The sequence below is a fragment of the Lissotriton helveticus genome, chromosome 7, assembly GCF_964261635.1.
Source record: "Lissotriton helveticus chromosome 7, aLisHel1.1, whole genome shotgun sequence".
NCBI lineage: Eukaryota > Metazoa > Chordata > Amphibia > Caudata > Salamandridae > Lissotriton > Lissotriton helveticus.
The window spans coordinates 601,123,217-601,141,196 of record NC_136068.1 but is presented as its reverse complement, the minus strand read 5'-3'; the positions used below and the strand labels follow the sequence as shown (position 1 = coordinate 601,141,196).

Here is a 17,980-nt window from a genome sequence, read left to right as displayed (position 1 = left end):
CCACCGTCATGGTTTTTGGGGTGTGCGGGAGTCATGCTCTGCTCCTGCCTGCCATCCCTGTCCCACCACCACCTTTCTACTGCTTTCACTGGGTGCAGAATTGCACTGGATAAAACTGGGTCTGGTATTCAGCATAGCCAGAAGCAATACCACTGCAAACCACTCGTAATGAGGACCATAGTCTTGAGTTTTCAGAATCACTAGGATTTTCCAATTTGAGGATGATCTGTGCATCACCAATGTAGTTTATTACATGTGAGGTTGAAAGACATCATGCCTTCCAGTAGCAGTCTAAGATACACATAGGAGAGGAGTATTGAAATGACAGAGTCTTGATGTATTCCTGTCTTTGTTCTGAATGGCTTGGGAATGTATGGTGGCATTGACATAATGCTTGACCTGTCCTTATGACATGAGAAAATTCAATTGAGGATGCTTCCTTTAATGCCTATTTCTTTTAATCTATTTAGAAGAAAATTGTGATGCACAATGCTGAAGGCTGTGAGGTCAAGAAGTAGTTACGCTGCCCCCCCTGTATCTATCTACCATGTTTTCAGATCATCTCAGATACAATACAATGCACCTTGAGCAACTCTCCCTTGGCAAATAGCCAGTTTGTTGGTCAAGTTGAAGCCTAGTCTCTTTAAGGATGTTGGGGATGTGGTTAAAGGTAAGGCTGCTCTTTTGAACCCCTGCCGAGGAATGGTCTATTTGAGATTGGTCTGTCGTTGCTTGGGTCTGCCAGGTCAAGGCTGGTTTTTTAACGGGGTTCGTATATAGGTCACCTTGATCTTCATTGGAAATGTGCCTGTCGTTGAGGAATTGTTGTATGTCCATTGCAGGCAATGTTCCCTCTAATTTGTTTTCTCTGTGTGCAGCAGTGAAAGATCTCTGTGCGCTGTGGCCAAGGTTGTGTGCACCAAGGAACTGATAATGAACGCGAGCATAGCGCTCAGACATATAAATATGTGGCAATTACCACTCAAAACATTTGTTTACAACAAGAGTGAAACAGGTGCATTTCACACAAATTGATGACAAGTATGGGATAGTGATGTTTCACCAGGAAAATATTAGTGAGAGTTAATTAGCAAGTGGTCAGAGGTAAGTTATGAAAAAAATGCTGTATTGCAGTTGATTATTGAGTGTAATATTGAATTTGGCAAGATGGATGAATTTATATAACTGTGCCAGGAAGGGTAATGGTGATGGACATGTATAATATTTGCTTAAAAGGAACTATACAATGATATTCAAAGGAAGATGGGGATGTGGCTTGTATGAGAGTGGGGATGGTTTTAAGAATAACATGATGAGGATACCAACTCCTCCACCTTTGCAGTTGTATGTGTGGCAAGGTTTCTATGCATATTGGCAAGTCTGGTTGAATCCTTGTAATTGACCCAGATTTCTTGATGGCACAGATATGGAATGGGGTTTGTGAGAATGGAAATAGTCAGTGGTATGGATATTTCATGAAAGATTGAGCCCACACAGGTCAAAACACGGGGCCTTATTTATGAGCCCTTTACAACTCTGTTGCATCACTTTTTGTGACGCTGCAGCGGCGTAAAATATTTACTACACTGGGCCATATTTGCAAAGTGACACATCTAGGCAGATGCATCACCTTGTAAGCCCCTGGGCTACATCATATCTGCAACAGGTATAAAGTATGCAGGGTGGGCGTTCCAGCACAGAAAAGGCTCATAGAAGTGTCACAGTAAAATCTATGAGATTTCACAGCGACACTTCTCGGACACCACTGCGTCAAATCCTTATGCTTGCCTCACATCAGGCGTTAGGAGTGAAGCAGGCCCTTTCACATGGGGCTTCCCCAAGTGAAAGGACACATTGCTGGAGGTTCGTCTGTTTTCAGACACACTCCATCAATGCGCCACTTTTGCTCCAACAGATCCGTCAGGAATACTGATATATCTGTAAATCCTTGCTACGTGGAGTGCTGTACAGTAAACACAGTGCAATCATGGTGTTGCAAGGAGGGTGCACTGAAAAGTGTCGCCTTGCAGTTTTCACGCTGCAATGTGGCACTTTTCATAAATGAGGCACTCAATGGTTTGGTGGTGTCTTAGTGGGTAGCTGGGATTGCTAGTGCTGGGTGTTAGGAGGTATTGTTGTGAGTGAACATAGCATTGCTGAGTGTTAGTGAAGTGGAATGGCAATGTGGGTTAGTGGATAGTGGATAGTAGACCATAAAAACCTTGGCTTTTAGGAAGCATAGGGCATAGAAGTAGGAAACATAGGATTATGGCCAGTGGTATGGTGAAAGGAGATGAGACTTTGAAACTGAATTAAAAGCATAAGTAGGGCATTAGATATCCCCAGAAGATGAACACTGTAAGGATGCTTCACTTAAAAATTAAGTATTAACTAAAATATCAGCAGCATTCATAATATATTAAAAATAAAACATAAACGTTCTTTCTATAGTATATGATTAAACACTTGAACACCAGGGCCATTCAGAATCAGCAAAAAAACAAGATTAACAGGACTCGTAAGGTTCAGATATGAATATTTATATTGTACTACGAAATGTATTGTCTAAGCTGTGAGTAATGACAAGTAGCTATATGGTTCTTCAAGTTCTGTAAAGACAAGGACATTGCACTGCTTATGAAGAAGGCCGGGCACAGCTGTTGAAAATAAACATTATGCAGATACCTGCAGATTACACTCTCTTTGCAGTGCAAATGCTTGGATTCAAAGTGATTCTGCAAACAGAGCATGGAGAAGAACACTTAAAAGGTAAGAACACAAGATTAGAGGTCAGAAGCTGGAGGGTGGAGTCTTTTAAAAGGAGGACCACCCCCTAGCTGGTTCTGTTGCAAGATAGTTTATTCTGCAGGGAAAATGCTACACCGCAAGAACAACCATTTTTAAAGGCATTCAAAATGCCAATTTGGGTTTGATTGGCAAAATAATTTAATTCCGGTTGGGGGTGTGGATGAATAATTAAGGATTTTATATACCAAGCTAATTAAAAGGTAATATAATTGACAAGGCCGGGATTTATATGTGGCTTTTCTTGGTAGAGAGGGGTTGCCCTTGGTTGCATATCTTTAAAATGAATTGTGATTTCCTTATCAACATATAAGTGGCACCACAGATTTGTGCAAGAAGAGGGGGGAAAGGGAAATGCACACAACTTGACACTGACCCTCTTCCCTTGCAGAACTTGATCAGCAGCCTCTCTGCCACCCATCCCTGCATCCAAGATGCTACAGTCACCAAGTGCATAAGCTGTAGTCTGTGCACAAAGTAAAATATGCAGTTTTACAGGCACAGCTGAAAACAAATATTCATGTACAGCTATATGGATATATTTTGTGGATATACTTGTATCAGTTCTGTTCCTATTGTGAAGCGCTCTGACACCTTCGGGTAACGTCCGCGCAATATAAAAACGCATAAATGAATAAATAAATGAAATGCAGAGTTTACATGAGTCTCTCTTCTTCCATGCGTGCAGCGAGATGTCACAGTATTTCCTAACACCACAATTGTGCAATGGTGTGGAGTCACTGCACCGCAGTCTAAAAGCCATGCCCAGCTGAAGGCTCAACAAGTAGCTACTAGGCTGCTAGATGAAACATGTTGTCCTGTAGAAAAGTGTTGAAGCTCTGCAGACCTGCCCACAGCTATTCTTAACTATGCCTGGCAGAGCTACGGTGATGCCAATTGCTCCTGTCGGGAAACAACTACAACAAACTTGAAAAAACACCTGGAAAAGCAATTTCAAGTATTTCTACTTCAAAGACCCGCAAATGCAGCAACAACAGACAACAGACCTTCTGGCCCCTGAAAACCCAATACATCAAAGGCTAATCAGAGAAATAACAAAAACTAGAAATGCACCCTTGCAATCACTGTGACGGTGGCTAAACAACCCACTAATAAACTCACATACAGACACAAAGCAAACTGAAAAGTTGCACACTTTTCTAGTCAGAATAGGCGACCAACCACAATGATTGCTCATAGTTAAGAATTGGAAACACAGGCAAGCAAGTGCCAAATACAGGGTCAGATGCTGCAGAGTGGGGACAAAAACAGGAAAAGTCCTGTGCAGGGATCCTCAACACACTAATGCTCAAGAGTCTGGTCAGAGAGCACAGACTAACCACAGAAATAGCTGAAGACATACCTATGGTTTCCAAACACAGGCAGAGGAGCGGCCCGTGCAGGTAAGAGCTGTGGGGTGGGGGGATTCCAACAGACGACGATGGGGTAAAATTAACCATTTATTTAATTTTCCCTCGCTGTCATCTGCCGAATCCCCCCACCCACAACCTGGCCCGCCGCTCTTACCTGCACGGACCGCTCCTGCACAGGCGACTAATGACCGACTGAGTACAAGGTCAGATACTACATGCCGGTGGTAGAAAGAGCAAAGATAGACTTAGGTTACACGAACACAGGCAACGAATGACTCAGTAACAGGATCATACGTTACAGAGTGGAACACAAATAGCCAAAGAAAAACTGAGATCCCAAATGCAGGCAACTAATGATCAAGTACTATGGAACAGCATGTAACACGTGCATTGTTACCAGACACCCCCTTGATCAGCTTCGTTCACTTTAAACCTAATGTCTATGGAGCCCGACACTATGGTTCGAACAAAATACTGTGACTAGGGATATTATGATAGGAGGATGTACGTTGTTACAACGCATGCTTTTACCACGCATGCTTTTACAATGCAGGTTTTTCAACGCAAGTCGTTACAACGACTTGCGTTGGGGGGTGCTGGATAGTGAATAGTTTAATTTACTATTCCAACTCCAGTCCCCGTGGATAGTAGGGAAGGTTTTGGATAGTAAATTAAACTATTCCCTATCCTAGAGCGCCCCCCAGCGCAATTCGTTGTAATGACTTGCGTTGAAAAACCTGCGTTGTAAAGGCACTGCGTGGTAAAAGTTGCGTCGTAAAGGATGTTTCCCATGATAGTACTGCCATGTGCTTCAGTGAGTGCATGCTCTGTGGGAATGTATGAACATGTGTGTGAATGAATGGGATACATGTGTATGTGTGACTGTTGTGCGCTTTACAAATGTGGACTTTACTTTACTTTTTACTGAGAGCCTGTTTCGTATGTTCTTGTGGCACAGGACTTACCTTTTGCCATGTGTAGCATTGTTACAAGTACAAAACAAACATACAACAATTTAATTTTTACATGGGAGAAATGTAAAGTTCAAAAAAAATGTCTGCAGAAATGTTCATAATAAGGAACATTTTCCTGCACTTGAGGGCACATTTTCCTACACTAAAAATTTAAATTTCTCCCATTAAAAAAAAAAATGGTTGTATTTTCTAGTTATAGATATGGCAATGTGTCTACCAGCCACTGGGAGCAAGGTGCCTGCTTTGTGTAAAGGCAACACTTTGAAATGGGAGAAAATTCTACTGAAAAGTTAACTTTATGTTTATATGCATTACATAGAACTCATGATTTTAATTTCCTCCCATGACAAAGTGTCTTTACAAACAGCAGATATTTTACTCCTAGTGGCCTGTAGACATGGTGCCATATATATTAAACAAGAAAATGCAGTAATGTGTTTAAATGTGAGGAATACAAAGTGAATGAACATGCTTCATAAAACATTAGGGCTTAATTGGTTAAATATAAAGTAGAGAAAAACATTAAGAACATGTTTCTTTGAAAAAATGTCTTCACTTTAAATTTCTCCTTTTTAAAGAAAATAACTGTATTTTTCAGTTACAAAAATGGCACTGTGCCTACCAGCCACTGGGAGTAAGCTGGTTGTTTTTTGAAAATGTGACACTTTGAATAGGGAGGAAATTAAAATGAAGTGTTAACTTAAACATTATTTAACTCTTTGTTTTAATTTTCTCTCATTTAAAAGCATCTAGAATTATCATTGGGTTCTCATGCTCCAACACTAAATTGAGAATTACTTTTATTTAAGTACTTCAGTGCTTCAGTTCTAAACCTCTATAACCATCATGGGTCATACAGCTGACTGAGCCCTGCTCATTATCAGGCTATGCTATCTGCAGCCTGATAATAATCTAAAATAAACATAGCCTTTCCTTAACTTTAAAAGGAAAATGCAAAGCGTGTTTATTGCAGTTCCTAGTTAAAAAGGAACTCAAGGCTGGGAGCTACTCTGAATGCTTCTGTGAGCTACTGGTAGTTTGCAATCGACTGGTTGGAGACACTAATCACTGAAACAGACAAAGACATACCTGTGCATTCTAAGCCCAGGCAACTCACGACCAACTGGGTACAGGGTTGGACACTACACAGAAGCATTAGGAAGCAGCAAAGGCATGGTTAGGGATCACCAACACAGGCAACTAATACCTATAACCAATATTTACTAAGATTAGAGCAGCCCAGTGCTGTGCAGCATGATACAAAAGACAATGGTCCTTGACCTTACTCGTAGGAAAAGAGATTAATCAGTTAACCTTTTGTATTCAATAAATCATTTCTGAGCATGCTAAAGAACAATCCATCTGCTCATAATACTTAATAAATTACTCAAAACAAAAAACAGAGAAGTGCAACAAACCAAACTCTATTTCACCATGCATTTTATTTTCATGTCAAATGATGAGGTAATTGAATTACTGAACACTCTACATTTTATATTTACACATTAAGGTTGCTCCAAGGGGAAAGTGCTGTGAAGCAATCTGTTGTGCTGCATTGTGAAAATGGCAAACAAATAGAGCTGCACTGTACTTGCTTGGTGTCACGCTTTGACTGTGTTATTGGCTGTGCTTCCTGACTTTGTTTGCACATTAAATCTCATCTTAGAACGAAGATAAACATGATTCAGTAATGCACTATTACACAAAGGTAAGCGGGTAATGTCTTGCATAAAATTCGTACTCAAGACACATACTCCAGCCCAAAACTCTATAAGCAGACAACTGTGCATATGTTACTCACCTAAAATGTGTCATTTTGCAGAAACTTCACAAAATAACCATGGTAACGCCACATGCTTTTCCTTTTGCCCATTATTTGCCCCAGTTTTTATTTGCTTTTTGGACTCCATGCAACACCAGATCGTACTACTTAGTGTGACTTTAGTTGAACAGTCTTTGCTTTGCGCTGTTCCTAGACGCCCACTTTGCATGATTCATGAGTGCTTTGGCATTACACAGCCAAAGCCGGTCAACAATGCGCTTGGTGCTTGTTTGCGCCACATTGCGTCATGTGACATCACTTAGGGCCAGATAACAACTTTTGGCGCAGCGGGAGTGGGCGGTATGCCACCGCCACACCCCTGCTGCGCCAAAGCTGTGGTTGTGTCGCCTGCCGGATTCAGAGTTTCCTCCTGTCTGCCGGGCTGATTTTTGGCATTCCCACGGCGGTGCCTCTTAAAATAGGCAACACAATTGGAATGCCAAAAGCCGTTCCTGCACTCCATAGACTGTAAAGTACATGCCATGCAGCAACTGGTGTGCATGCACACACAGGAGCATATGTTGTACCCCCCGTGTGCATCCACTTGGCATTAGGCACCAGTCCGCCATTGTTTTCATGGCAGTGAAACCACCAAGAAAACTGTGGCTGAGAGGAAACTCGTAATATGCTTGGTGGGACTGCGGCAGTTCCGCCAAGCATACTGCGGCCTCAAGACCTCCGTGCCACCGCCAGGAAATGCAGTCCAACCGCCCTAGTCTGAATGGCATGGTTGGACCGCTGGTGTGGTGATGGCTGGATCACCACCACCACGCCACAACGAGTCTGGCGGTACTCAGACCACCAGACTCACATTCTGGCCCTTAGCGACTTTCGAGCTCCCAATCTAAGGCATAGTAAATCTTTGCCACTCTGTCAGAGTCAGCTACCACAAACTGGTCACAGAAACTAAAACACTAAAATAGACCCCGGGATCCAAAACAAAGGATAATAATGGCTAAGTACAAGCTCAGAGACCACAAGATGTGGTCAAACATAGGCAAAGACAGGGGTATGCAGGGGCGTAGCTTCAGGGGAAGGTGACTGGGATGTACACTCCCCTAATAAATGTATTTTCTGATAAACAGTTGGGTACAAGTGCTTTCAGTCGGGTATTCTATCTAGAATACCTTGGTATGGTGACGATAAGCATTTATAGGTAAGCATAGATCTACTCTTCTAACTCCACACAGCGGCTGTGTCTCCATGAGAACGAAGGAGCGTCGCCTCTCCGATGGAGAGCAGGAAACATGAAAAATAAAATGGTAATAAAACAGATTTATTACCATTTTATTTTTCGTGCTGGCAGCAGCCGATTCTGAGGGTGGGGCAGTAGCAGGGAAGAATAGTGTGCATTTCAGTTTAATGTGTGCATGTCACTTTGCCCGACTGTCTAGCGATGGCCAGCCTGACGTGCATATTAAACACTCCTACCGGAGGTGTCTAGGTTGAGAGAATGCACAGGCCCCCAGTACTTCAAGTAGCATAGAACCAGAGTGCTCGTGCCAATCCTGGTGTTTCTTTCATGCAGCAGCATAAGTGCAGCTCCAGGATTGGTAGAAAGGAGTTGGCTGGAGCTCTGCGAGCCCGTGCTGCAGAGATGTAGAGGGTTACAGCAAACAAATGATGGACGGAATGCTGACAATGCAAACATTCTCCCCAGTCAAAAGATCTGGGTTAAATCCATCGTTTTGCCCAATACGCCACCCCAGTTTGGACCCAGCCATATGCAAATCAGTCTTCACTCTGTGCCCCATGGGAACAATCCAGACCAAACTGCCAGGCCAGGTCCTCCCTGGACCCGAAACAAGCATCCTGAGTCCGGTTTCAGGGTATGTCATCCTTCTTCAGCCAGGCTAACTTGAATCCAGTGGCACAGTGAGCAAGGGACCCACGTCTGGGTATACCCATCCAACTTAGGGTGAAAAGTGTTACAGCAAACAAATGATGGACGGAATGCTGACAAAGCAAACATTCTCCTCCAGTCAAAAGATCTGGGTTAAATCCATCGTTTTGCCCACTACGCCACCCCAGTTTGCACCCAGCTATATACAAATCAGTCTTGACCCTGTACCCCATGGGAACAGTCCAGACCAAACTGCCAGGCCAGGACCTCCCTGGACCGGAAACAAGAATCCTGGAACCGGTTTCAGGGTATGTCATCCTTCTGCAGCCAGGTTAGCTTGAATCCAGTGGCACAGTGAGCAAGGGACCCATGTCTGGTATACCCATCTAACTTAGGGCAAAAAGTGTTTACAGCAAACAAATGATGCACAGAATGCTGACAAAGCAAACATTCTCCCCCAGTCAAAAGATCTGGGTTAATTCCATCGTTCTTTTGCCCACTACGCCACCCTAGTTTGGACCCAGTCATATGCAAATCAGTCTTGACCCTGTGCCCAATGGGAACAGTCCAGACCAAACTGCCAGGCCAGGTCTTCCCTGGACCGGAAACAAGCATCCTGGGACCTGTTTCAGGGTATGTCACTCTTCTTCAACCAGGCTAGCTTGAATCCAGTGGCAGAGTGAGCAAGGGACCCGCGTCTGGGCATACCCATTCCACTTAGGGCAAAAAGTGTTAGAGCAAACAAATGATGGACGGAATGCTGAGAATGCAAACATTCTCCCCCACTCAAAAGATCTGGGTTAAATCCATTGTTCTTTTGCCCACTCCACCACCCCAGTTTGGACCCAGCCATATGCAAATCAGTCTTGACCCTGTGCCCCATGGGAACAGTCCAGACCAAACTGCCAGGCCAGGCCCTCCCTGTACTGGAAACAAGAATCCTGGGACCGGTTTCAGGATATGTAACCCTTCTTCAGCCAAGCTAGCTTGAATCCAATGGCACAGTGAGCAAGGGACTACATGCAAATCAGTATTGACCCTGTGCGCCATGGTAACAGTCCAGACCAAACTGCCAGGCCAAGTCCTCCCTGGGTGAATGTATGACATTGTTCTGCATTCTGTCCATCAATTGTTCTTTTTGCATTTGTCACCACGGGTGGGATGGGTATGCCAGACGAGAATCCTGTGTTCTCCATGCCACTGGTGTCCAGCTATCCTGGCTGATGAGGGCTGAAAGCCTGAAACCGGTCCTAGGATGCTTGCTTCCAGACCAGGGAGGACCTGGCCTGGCAGTTCAGGCTGGACTGTTCCCATATGGCGCAGGGTCAAGACTGATTTGCAGATGGCTGGGTCCAAACTAGAATGGCATGGTGAGCAAAACAAACATGGATTTAGGCCCAGATCGCTGTACTGGGGTGAATGTATGACATTGTTCAGCATTCTGTCCATCAATTGTTCTTTTTGCAGAGATGTAGAGGAGCACGAGGCACTAGATAAGTTAATCTTTTTGTTTTTATTTGAAATCGTTTAACTCACTGACAGGCACTGTGAGAAACTCACACTACCTTCAGTCTTAGCTTCGGAGATCTCAACCGTGGGTCATTATAAACACTGGGAAAAACAGACCATGATTGAGAACTTTGGCGTTGAGCCAAAGGGCACTGCTGGTTTTTATTAGTGCCCGTCAGTGGGTTAATTTTCGCCCGTCGCCCCACCTGTTCTAATTGCCACAGGCCGCAACTGACTGCGCATCTATGTATCTTTACTTTCTATGTATCCTCAAGGTATTTGTTTTGTAGTTGTGGAGTTAAGAATAGTAAACCATTAGTGAACACAAGTTGGTACCGAGAGAAGAGTGGGTACCAAACACAAGCAGCTTGTTTATGTTTGTTATTTTCAGACCCAAAGGAAGGGGTGAAAGTTAAGAAGGCAACATTTGCAGATATTATGGATGGGGGTGGATACTACTGAGAAGTGTTCTCAGGAACATCAATTTGTATGCATGGACTATTATAACCCAAAGTATTCTGGGAGTTGTAGTCCTGGTTCAACTTATAAGTACCAACTGGACTAAGTCCTAGGCACACACAGGCAGATTTACAGCAAAGTAACGCGGCGCGGTGCAGCAAGTCATTTTGCTGCACCGTGCTGTGTTAGTTTGGAAAGCACAGAGATGCGACTTATTTACAAGAATATGTTGCATCTCTGTGCTTCCCCTGCGCTGGCGCACAAACTGCATCCCTGTGCTGGAGCAGGCACCCTTGCACCATGGTGCAAGGATGCCTGCGTTGTGGGGAGATTGTTTTTGTGCAGGAAGGGACACCTTCCTGCACAAAAACAATCACAAGAGGCTCTTTCCTCTTTCAATGCCTGCTGTAGAATGCAGCACACATTGAAAGAGGAAAGAACAAGGAGAAATGAAAACATATCTCCTCGTTGCGCCTCGCTACGCCACCTCTAGGGTGGCGTAGCATTCACACGCGTCTCCAGAGTTGCAATTTCTCGTAAATCTGGAGATGTTCTTGTTCCATGGGTGTTGCGTGGGAACACCCACAGCAACACCCATGGAACGCCCCTTCCACACACAGTGCTACGTGTGAAGGGGCCATATTTACAAGGAGAGGAAAAGTCACATAGGGTGGCTTTTCCTCTCCTTGTAAATATGCTGGAGCCCCCTGCACCACCAGTACATCACTGTTAGACCTGGCACCTTGGCATGAGTCTCCCTTCCACTTTTTGCTGATGTGCCTCATGTGTTTTGCTGGTGTTAGCTGCTCAGGGCACTGCGCCACGGCCAATCCGTGCTGCAGTGCAAGTGCTCCCAATGTAAAGTGTACCTGTAATTGATTTTCATGATTGGCTCATTTGATTTACTGTCAGTCCCCAGTAAAGTGGACCAGGAGTGCCAGGGCTTGTAAATACAACTACTGCTAGTGGGCCTGCAGCGCTGGTTGCACCACCCACAGAAGCAGCCTTTTAAAATGTGTCTAAGGTCTGCCATTGCAGAACCTGCGCGCAGTCTGGTACTGTCATGCTGGCTGGGCAAGTGCACACACTTGCCAGCCTCCAAACCTTCCCTTTACTTCATGTGAGTCACCCCTATGGTAGGCCCCAGGGCAGGGTGCATTGTAAGCATAATTAGGACAAGCCCTGATGTGTGTGGCATGTCCTAATAGTGAATTACAGCCATTTTCGTTTTTCACTATTGTAAGGCCACCTGTTCTCATAGACCAGAATGGGATGCTGAAATTATTACACTCTATAATCCCAGCAGGCTCCGGGAACATGGTAGAAAGTCAAGTTTAGTATGCCTGAACTCAGAATAATAAAATACTTTTTTAAGTAAAGTTTACTTTAATATCCTGTGTTTGCAAATGCTACTTTTAGAAAGTTAGCATTTGCTTGTCTAACCATTTCAGCCCGCCTCTGCTAGGATGTGAATCTGCAGTCTGGTTTCTGTGAGTGACAGGGCTGGGGGATTCCAGGGGACAGTCTGGGCTGCCGGGTGGTGAATAGAGGGATTACCCCCAGGATAGGTGGGAGGAGTGCCCCTTGACTCTGAATAGGGCTGTGCTCTGCCACCACAATGCTGGCTCCACCCCCTGGAGAGCGTATGATGTCCCTGCCTTGCTCTCTGAAAGAAGAAGCCAGAGTCTGCAAAGCAAAGTGCTCCAGAGCTGAATTGGACTATACAAAGGCCCCCCTGGCCTGAAAAGACAAAAGAAACTGTGTATAAAAAGAGGAGCTCTGCTCCTAACAAATCAGATCCTGTTTTGACCACGAAGAACCTCTGCCCAACTAGAAGGACCAAGAGAAGCTGAAGGAGGAAAGACTGTCCCTGACTTGAGGGACTGGCCTGCAGTGGTGCCTTGCTGAGGAAGGAGAGGAAAAGACCAGAAAGGACTTTGTGACATTTGTACCTGAAACAATCTCCAAGGGCTTGATCTGAGCTTGCCCCCTGAACTGAGCCCCAGGACCACTGGGCTCAATCCTGCCTGTGCCCGTCTGTTGCTGGGCCCTTGCGTTCTCTTCCCTCGCCGGAGCCGTGATTACTGGTGCCCTAGCCCCCTCCTAAGGTCGTGACAGCCCAGACCCTGGCTGCCCCTGCCCGCTGAGAGGCCCGCTCGAGTTCGAGCCGCTCTCTACCCTCCGAGCCGGGCTGCCCGCTCTCCTGTCACCTCACCTGTTACGGAGCCGGAGGTGCACCTCTTACCCCCTCCCGCCGGAATTGGCACGGAGTGCATTCAATAGCCTCGGCCGGCCCGTACGTCGACACGTACTTGGCCGCCCCGCTTTGCCCTCCTGCACCCTAAAGGTCCGTGCCACACCCCTATGGAGCCTCTGGTACGCCCGTATCAAGAGGTCCCGTGCTGCGCCTATCTGCCCGGGAACGCAATGCCCCCCACAGATCCACAGGTACGGGCCCTGCAACGCGTACTACCCAAGTCCGACTCGTATGCCGGGCACTAGCGCGAGTACGCCACGCACTCCATCGTGCACTAAGAAGAAGTGCGCTCCGCAGGCCTGAACGGCGCCTCGCCCCGTGAGCAGCCCTGAGCCCCGGACCGCCCACACCTCTCCACGCGGCCCCGCTCCCCCGCCTCGCCCCTCGTGGGGGTCTCGAGCCGGACAACTGAACGGAGAACGGCCGACCCCGTCCCGGGTCAGCCCTCACCTAGGACCTCACCTGCAATGCCTCGGAAACCAAAACAAGGTACTGTGAACCCGCCAAACTCGATTGTGAGTCTGCATCGGATCCAGGGTCCGCAACGTTTGTTTTCCCTGCCAGTCTCTCCACAGAACCGGGTCACCTCATGAGCACGAAGCGCGCAAGACCCACAATTTACCTTGTTACTAAGTACTGAAGAACGGTTGTCATTTTAGATCTTGTGGCCTCATTGAAAGTAACTGTATATTGGTCTTGTAATTAAGCTCGCCTATGAAAACTATTTTTACATAAAGCCTACATATTTTTTATACAAATCTTACGCCTGGTGTCCATTTGTGGTGGGTCATTATTGTTTACTGTATGTGGTCATAAATGCTTAACTAACTTAGCGCCCTGAGGATTAGCCTTGTCTGCTCGCGCCACGCAACCTAAAGGGTGAGCAGGGGTTATTCTTGAGGGGTAGTTCCCTTGCCCTGACAAGAGGAGAGGGTCCCTGTTTGTCACAAGTGTACACCTGTGCCAACCAGAGACCCCCAATTCTAACAGTCACGAAATGTGACGTAGTGGTGGCGCAGGGGGCTTGTAAATCTGCCCCACAGTTTTCCACAGAAAGAAAATGTAGCCTGTAGCATAATTTCCCAAGTGACATGTAGCCTACTGATAGCCTAAACTTCCAGCTTCCTTGCCAACTCTATCTAAAAGACTGTTAGAGTGCCTAGAGGTCACTCTGTTTTCGAGTGTACTACATGAAAAAAATAATTATTTCTCTGCTGCACAATATTTCTGACCGGATCCGTATATGATGTGTGCAGGTTGCATTTGGAAGTGGGATTTACATTACGGGAGGTCTAACATGGAAGATTGTCCATTTCTAGAGGGTGGACTTATGGGGTGTAGTGTATTGTTTTGGAAAACGCATCTGGGGTATCACATCCAATTTAGGATACATCTAGACTCTTGTAAGCAGATTTTGAGTATTTTGCCTTCTTGAGAGGCACAGGTCCAATTGGCGCACACAGGTGTTTCGGGTGTCTGCCTTGTTTCCGGTCCAGGGAAGGCATGGCTTGGCAGTTCGGGCTGGACTGTTCCCATGAGGCACAGGGTCAGACTGATTTGCATATGGCCATGTCTGAACTGGGGTGGCAGAGTGGGCTAAAGAACGGTGATGGATTAAACCCAGATCTGTTGACTGGGTGTGAGTGTTTGATTGGTTCAGATGCTCCGTCCATCACCACCCCCTTTGTACCACTTTGCCTCGTCAGAGAGGCCACAGACTGAATGAGCATGAGGTTTAAACATATCTTGCAGAAATGTGTACGATGATGCACACTGCCAAGTATTGACAGGGGCTTACACCACAAAGAGCACTTGAGTTTCCAGGTCTTACGAACCCCGAAATGTGCAATGCCGACAGGATGGCGCAACGTGCAGCGCAGAAAAAGCAGAAGGGAGCCGCCACCGACTCACCCTAACCTGTCGCTCTGAACTCAACCCAGGAACTGCTGTTACTTGCAGCCTCGCCCAAATAAGTCACATCCCACAACGAGTCTCTCTCAGCAACCGGGCTATTTCACCTTGTGTTACACTTATGTTGTGCTCCCTATCACAGTTCATTTAATCAGCAGGCCCTGATCCATGTGCCCCTGCCTACTCTTAAAAAAAGTTTTCTAAACCTTTATTTTTTTTTAAACGCATCCAGTTTTCCTTCCTACATTTTTTTTTTTTTAAAGGTTTGCGTTATTTAAAAGCAATCACAGACATGGTGTTCTGCTGACCTCAGCGTGTGATGGCAACGTTTCGGTTTGTGACCTACCTCATTGTTATTCAAGAGGTAGCTCAAATTGCGACCCACTACCATTTGATATCCGGCGAAACTACTTTTTTGTACATAAATCGGTTCACAAAATACAAATGCAGCTGGTAAAAAGCCTGTGTGCAAATTGTGACCATTGTCTGACAAATGCATTATTAAAACCTGAGGCCATTAAGTTGCACTTCTCGGGGTTCTAATTTATGTGCTAGCTGTCACTGTAACCCTTGAAAATAAGAGGAATCTCGAGGCAGGGCAAGCAGTGCCTGTCATCCTTCCGAGGTCGATAAAACCCGCGCCACTGCTTTGGGGGTGTAAATCATGTGTCACTCGCAGCTCTGAAGAGTCAGAGAGCTGTGCAGCACACCTCCATGGCAGAGTTATTAGCATTGCGTACAGGACTCTGAAATTTACGAGCTCACACATGGGATTACATCTTTTCCCACGCCCCTTTTCTCTCTGTAAAACAACCCGAACCGGTTCAGCCTCATATCCAAATCCAGGATTTCCAAATCCGCGAATTATCCCGGGAGCCCGGGCGCAGCACATTGTCCTCTCTCGTACATTGCGCCACAATGAACAATGTGTGGCAAATGTGGCACGAGTAGGGCTCAGTACAGAGGCAAACTGGCCTCAAAAGCCCTCCTACCCAAGCCCTCTAAGGACCTCTGATTGGCCTGGGGCACTTTTGGTGAGTTTGTAGCATAAGACCATGAGGTCTGGACAAACAGGGGGTGCCCGGCCACCCTCCTGAGCACCACCGCCAGGGAAGCCGCTCACCACCCAGCTCCCTTCATGTAAGGTCATCCCGCCCCCGCCTGGATGTCCCCCCTCCAGGCTCAGCCTGTAAGAAGCCATCTCATCAGATGTAGGGGTGCTGTCAGAACTGCACCGCATTGTCCACATCTGGCAGCTTCAACTGCAGTATCGTGTCTAACTCAGGAGACATCTACAGAGTTGGCTCTTTAAATCCACATCTGGGCTATATGGCCCATGTTCTGGAGGTCAGATCTAGAATATTGAGTTCAGTTCTGGAGCCCACCTATAGATTCTGTAGCTCATTCTGAAGCCACGCCCACACAAGGATGTCCAATATTGTCTCCTCGTTTCTGGAGGCCTCATTCAGCGTGTTGCATCCACATCTGGGAACTGTGTCTTAAGTACTGAGTTCTAGTCTGGAGAAGGATCAAGTGGCCAGTTGTGGGGGGTTACATCCTGTTCTTGAACCTGCATACAGAGTTTTGTGGCTGGTCTTGGTGGCCACATAGGGTTATTGTGTCAAGTTTCAAAGAACACATCTGAAGCAGTGCGCCCTCTCCTGGAGAACACACCAGAAGTTGTGTCTCCGCCTCCTCTCTGGAGGTCTCCTTGGAGTTCTGCGTCAACTCCTGGACACTGCATCTACAGTATTGTGTTCCGGCCCGGAGCATCTTATCTAAAGTGTTCTGTCAGGTTTCAGGAGCCTCCTATGGAGATCTGCACCCTTGCTACATACAGAGTTTGGTGTCTCGTCTTAGAGGCAATGCATGGAAATTGTATCCAGGTGTGAATGCTCCTTCTGGAGTTTTGTGTCCAGTTCAGAAAGAGAACCTGGAACATTATACTGGGTGCTGGAAAATGTACAGCTCTGGAGCATTGTGTCAGGTTCTGGAGAATACATCTCGAGTACTGTGCACAGCTCTTGAAAATACATCTGCACTACTGTGTCCAGTTCGGAGTGATACATATGGCGTTAGTATCTAGTTATGGAGGACGCATAGGACGTGTGGGGCCCAGTTCTGGAGGGTACTTCTGGAGCATCCACTTCTGGAAGGGCACATCTGGACTACTGTCCCCAGCGCTGAAGAATACATGGAGTATTGTGCCCAGCTGTGGAGACCACATCTGGAGAACTGTGCCCAGCGCTGAAGAATACAGGTGGAGTAGTGTGCCCAGGTGTGGAGACCACATCTGGAGTACTGAGCCCAGCGCTGAAGAATACATGTGGAATACTGTGCCCAGCTGTGGAGACCACATCTGGAGAACCGGCTCCGCTCTAAGGTCACACCTGCAGCAGTATTGTGTCAAGTGTGTCTGGAGGGCGCCGCTCACCACAAGCATTGACAGATCTGAGATGGTGCAGGTGAGAGTTACCAGGACGGCAGACAGCAGGAGTATGTACAAGTTGTAAAATTATAAGGTGACAAGAGAGAGGTACCTTTCTCACAGCCGTGTGGTCCAATCCTGGATCTCCCCTTTGTCTGTCTTTTCTTTTCGCCCGGGTTGTCTTCTCTTCCTTCGCTGTTCTCCTTCCTCCTCCTCTTTCCTTCCCTCTCTTTGTATCTTGTCTCTTCTGTACGCCCTGCCTCCCAGGTGCTGCTGGCGCTCGCTGCTCTCCTCGGCGTCCCTCTCAGGTGCTGCTCACACTGGCAGTGACGCGGCTCTGGCGTGTCCGGGACTCCGCGTGGTACCGGCTCCGCCCCGGCCTCCCCGCATCAGGGAAGCAGGAACCGACCCGGATAGGGAACTCGCAGGGTGTCTGTGTCCGAGGGTGTGTGCGAGGGTGTGTCCTCCCTCCCTCCGGCTGTACCCCGAAGTGTGCAGCGCCCTGCGCCCCCCCTCAGAGCTGCACCCTCCCGCACCACCTTACATCATGACATCACTCTAAAACACGGCACCCTCCTGCACCATCCTAACCTGCTGCC

At 46.7% G+C, this 17,980-nt stretch overlaps 1 protein-coding gene across 1 annotated transcript in view; it reads right to left on the bottom strand.

Annotated features, from left to right (window-relative positions):
• Positions 1 to 17,703, bottom strand: part of HK3 (hexokinase 3) — a 397,869-nt gene extending 380,166 nt beyond the window's left edge. The window contains exon 1 of the mRNA XM_078652800.1: positions 17,494 to 17,703. The gene's annotated coding sequence lies outside the window, so the exon portion shown is untranslated. The remainder of the gene's footprint in view (positions 1 to 17,493) is intronic.
• Positions 17,704 to 17,980: the final 277 nt, after the last annotated feature.